We start from the raw sequence: 5,225 nt of genomic DNA, 5'->3' as shown, positions 1-5,225 counted from the left end.
GAACACATAGGCCTCTCCTTCCTATCCCTGAAGCACCCCTGCCCCCACCCCAGCACCCCAAAGACCAGCCTAATAGATGCACTTGTCCTGGATCAGCCCCGCTGTCCAAGCAACTGCAATTTCTCACTAGAGTGCCAGGGCAGGGCAGGGTGTAGAAGGGGTCCCTGGAAGATGCTCCCCGGGATGCCCTGATGCCTAAAACGTTCCCCATTGGGCCTTCTCAGGGAGGGAGGGTTATGGCAGCCTGTTCTCTCCAGCCACCTCCATCACCGCGGGAGCTCTTACAGACGTCACAGGAGAGAACTGGATCACTGGAGCCAGGACCAGCATGGACGCAGCTCTGGGGCTGAGGCTAAGTGGACTCTGGGAGACCATCACTCTGTCTTCAAGCTTTGGTCTCCTGACCCTCTACAAGCCAGGCTATTTCAGGCTTTGCATGAGGCCTTGCATAGAGACAGAGTTCAAACACAGCTGGTCAACACAGTGGGCTTTAGGGAGGCGGCACATATCTAGTGGTGGGGGCTGGGTACTAGTAAAGGGAGGCTCTGGGGTTAGCACGGTCTGTCTGGAGGTGGCACAATAGGACATGCACCATGTGAGGAGAGAGGGTCCACCTGGAAGTGTGGACCAGCCAGATGGCCACCAAGCTGGATGGCCACCGCCAGAGCCTGCATGACAGTAGAGGGGGCTGGGAAGGGATAGAGGACAGCTGAAGGGCAAGGAACCTGGTTTCCTTCATACAGACATGTGAGTCTTCCCAAAGTGGGTCTTCCTCAAGTGGGTGAGGGGGTATTCAAGACATACCTCCAGTCCACCTCAAACCGTCTCAGGAGGCCACCACCAACTCACACAGGCCAGCTGCATTGTCACAGTGACCCCAGAAGAGCACAGCCCTGTCCTTCAGATGAATAAACAGAGGGAGAGACACATCTCACAGCCAGGAGGTGGGACTCAGACCAGGTCCAGCTGCAGTGCTGCCTCGATGGCTCCCCCTGCACCTCTTCCGGGACTCAGTTCCTGCTAACAAGTGAGCACCTGAGTATGGGTGAAATAGGTGCTATTATCCCGGTCCAGCTGCTGGGGAAAGGGAAGCAAGGCACAGGTGACTTGCCCAAGGCCAATGTGACAGGGCTGGTTCAACCCCATCTGTCTCAGCTACCATATCCCCATGGCAGAGGCTTTACTGTGATCCAAACCTGGAAGGTGGAACTCCTTCCAATGTCCCACCCAGGGCACACAGCATGCAGCCCCATGTTTGGGGAGATGACAGTGTGGGGAGGTGACAGTGTGGGAAACAATCTGGCTAGGCCAAGGCCTCATGGAGCCCAGGGTTTCCTAGGGCCAGGACCACTCTGGAGCCCACTCCAACACCTACTGTAAACCTGGAATCTGCACCTGCAGGAGATCAGGAGAGGGGTTCAGCCTCCAATGCACCTGCAGCAAGGTGAGACAGGCACAGGTGGGTGCCTTGCTTCCAACCAGCCTCAGGTGGGCAGGAAGCAGATCTCCTGCCTGACCTTCCTCTCCTGCCTCCCCAAAGCAGAGGAGAAGGGGCAGCCGCCCATCAGGCCATTGCCCACATTGAAGCCACTGAAGCTAGGTCCCAACAGGCGAGTGTGACCCCTGACTATCCCAGGCCTGGGCCAAGGCAGTCCTGTCTCTGGTGAGGACCTGGTAGACAGGAGATGTGATGTCCCCAAGTGGCTCTATAAACCTCTGATTGAGGATAATCAAGGAAATGGACAAGAACATCATGCCTAGTCAAGACCCTGGCAGGCACAAGGGGAACCAGGGGCAGGCAAAAGTCAGTTTGGGCCCAGGCCTAGCCCCTGGAAGGATGGTGGATGAGGGGCCAGCACAGTGAAGGGGAATGGATGGCCATGGCCTGGGTGGTCAGGGCTGTCAGCTCCTGCAGCCCCTGCAGAATGTCCACCCAAGCCTCGCTCTGCACTCAACCTTCTGCCTGGAGCCACGGGTGCCTGGACACTGGCCTGCAGTAGGGATGGTGGTAGGAAAGGCAATGTGGCCACATGTGGGTGCCTAAGCATGGGATAGAGGGGTATCTTGCCCCCAAAGAAATCATAGAGGCCAAGAGCTTAAGCAGATGTGACACCATCAATAAACCCCCTTGTCCTGGGTCATATCAATTAAGTCAGCGCCTACCCTGACCCTGAAGCTGCGGCTCAGTATGGTTGAGACTCACAAAGAGATGTTAGTGCTGGGCAGGGGGCCTGGCCCAGACTGCGATGTCCAGCAAAGCTGTGGGCTGAACAAGAATCTCTGAAGATTAGTCCAGGACAAGGACAGCTGTGTCTGGGCAGGGAGTGGGGGCAATGCCCAAGGTGCAGGAGGCCTGAGGACATTTAACTAAGTAGGATGCCAGGTCAGGATGTGCAGAAGAGAAGGTGGCATGGCAGCATCCTGCCCGAGGCCAGACTATAAACCTAGGGGCCACCTTGTCGAGCCTAAACCATGCTGCCACCCAGATGCCATCCTTCAAATGTGAGGCAGGGATGGGAGAGCCCCCAGAACCCTCATCCCTCCCACCCCAAGCTGGTTTCCATCCATCACCAGAAGGAAAGGTGACTCTTCTATGGGGCACAGCATGCCAGGTTCTCTATCACCTGCGGGAAGGGGCCAGGCGGAGGGGGAGCTGTGGCTGGATGAGAAAGAACTCAGATCCCTCTCTGTCCCTACCTGACAGGTGACTTCCAGCAAGCTGCTTTCTTTGCCTGGGGCCAAGGAGAATCACAGGGGAGAGGCTAGGTTAAAAGAGCTCCACCCTGGAGCCCAGAGCTACCCACAGAGAAAACCCCCCAGCCTCCTGATTCTGCTCCCAGCTCTCACTGCTGGGATAACATCCTCACCATCAGAGAGGCCGTGGGAGGCAGAGGCTGACCCTGCTCCTTCAGGCACCTCAGCGGGTTTGGGTCTGCCTTCATCATGATCAGGGAGTGGGTCCCTGGGATCACAAAGGTGAGGGGCAGCTTCTTGGGCTCCAGGTGCTACAAAGTAGACCCTACAGGGCACCAGAGCTAGAAGGTTTTAGGGAGGCTGGGTGCGGTGGCTCAGGCCTGTAATCTCACCACTTTGAAAGGCTGAGGTGGGCAGATCACGAGGTCAGGAGATCAAGACCATCCTGGGTAACATGGTGAAACCCCATCTCTACTAAAACTACAAAAAATTAGCTGGGCCTGGTGGCATGCACCTGTACTCCCAGCTACTCAGAAGGCTGAGACAAGAGAATCACTTGAACCTAGCAGGCAGAGGTTGAACAGGGCCAGGACCTGAGCTCTGCCTGGCCATGGTGACTCTGAGCCAGGCAAGCAATCTGTCACCGTGTCTCACGGGGGATGTCAGCATTACCTCTGGAGTCAAAGTAGGTAAGCCAGGGTAACCAGAGCTCCCAGTAGGGACCAAGACCAAAGGACGCAGGGGTCAGGCCTGTCCTGGAAGGTCAGGCTGGATGAGGGGCTCTGTGAAGCTGGGGCAACTGAGGGCCAGCCCTTCAGGTTACAGGCATCTAGGTCCTGGTCTAGACCCTCATATGCCATCCAGAGACCCAACCCTAGGGACAATTCCTCCCAGGCTGGTAGCAGAGAGTCGATCCTTGTACTCACCCCACCAAAAGCTCTGAAATGAGGGGGCCTGCGGCTGGGGGAGTCTTCAGGAAAATGTTCTCAGGGGCAGGTATGGTTTTCGCTGGGCCTTAGGGCAGCCAGAGAGGTAGCTGACAGGCCCGCTCACAAAGTGTGCCGGAGCATGCAGGAGGGACACAGGTGTAGTGGTGAGAATGTTCTGGAAGACAGCAGGCAGTCTCTTACTCACCGATGGGGCCAAGTACGGTCAGGTCCACACACCAGGAGAAGCTGGTATCCACACGCTGGTGCACTTTGTTTCTTGTTTTAGAGACAGGGTCTTGCTCCGTTGCCCAGGTTGGAGTGCAGTGGTGCAATCATAGCTCACTGTAGCTTTGACCTCCTGGGTTCATGCGATCTTCCCACCTCAGCCTCCTGAGTAGCTGGGACCACAGGTGCATGCCACCATGCCTAGTTTTATTTTTTGTAGAGACAGGGTCTGGCTATGTTGCCCAGGCTGGTCTCAAGAGCCTTCCACGTCAGCCTCCCAAAACACTGGGATTACAGGGACAAGCAACCACTCTTGGCCATGCTGGTGCATTTTGGCTGCCATGGTGCACAGGAGTTATGAGCTCCAGGGGTACAGAATCTGCTTCTGGACCTCTACCCAGGCCTGCACCAGACTGACCCCTGGGCTGCAGGGAGCAGGTGTGGAGAGAACGCAGCAAGCAGAGTGGGCTAGCCAGTGGTGGAGACCCAGGCTGGGACTAGGAGAGGTAGGGCTCCAACCCTCAGCCTAGTGGCCCTACCCAACCCCTTGGGGCCAAGATGATTTCCTAGGAAGCCAGGCATGGAGGCCAGCATGCACCTGAACTGAGGACAGAAGACTCTGATGAGAGGGAGGGGGAGGCCTCTGACATAGTTTGGATACTTGTCCCATCCACATCTCGTGTTGAAATGTGATCCCCCATGCTGGAGGTGGGGCCTATTGTGTGAGGTGTTTGGGTCATGGTGGGGGACCCCTCTTGAATGGCTTAGTGCCCTCCCCATGGTAATGAGTGAGTTTTCTTCTTTTGTTTTTTCTTTTTCTTTTCTTTTTCTTTCTTTTCTTTTTTCTTTTTTTTTTTTTTTTGAGACAGAGTTCGCTCACAGCCCAGGCTGGAGTGCAGTGGTGCAATCTCAGCTCACTGCACCCTCCATCTCCCAGCTTCAAGTGATTCAAGGAGTGAGTTTTCTATCAGTTCACAGGAGAGCTGGTTGTTAAAAAGAGCCTGATGCCTCCTCTCTCTTTCTTCCTCTTTCACCATGCGACAGGCCTGCTCCCTCTTCACCTCCCGCCAGGAGTAAATGCTTCCTGGGACTGTTTGCACCAGGGTCTGCACACCCGTCATCCCAGACCTCAGTCAGTACCTCCTTCCCTCTGCAGGCCCTCTCCCTCTATCCATCTGCCTACTCCACATGCCCTGATCTGAAGCCTGCCTCCCCTCCTCATGGAGCCCTCCAAGATGCTCCTGGCCCCAGATCTCTGGTCCCACAGCACCTTCTGGGCCCAGAGTCTGCCTTCTCAGAAGTCTGGGAGGCAGGGCTCCACCTGGTCATAGCCTTCTAGCTCTGCTCTAGGCACTCCTGGCCCCAAAGCCTCTAGCC

The sequence above is a fragment of the Chlorocebus sabaeus genome, chromosome 26 (assembly GCF_047675955.1).
Source record: "Chlorocebus sabaeus isolate Y175 chromosome 26, mChlSab1.0.hap1, whole genome shotgun sequence".
Lineage (NCBI taxonomy): Eukaryota > Metazoa > Chordata > Mammalia > Primates > Cercopithecidae > Chlorocebus > Chlorocebus sabaeus.
This window is presented reverse-complemented; position numbering follows the sequence as displayed.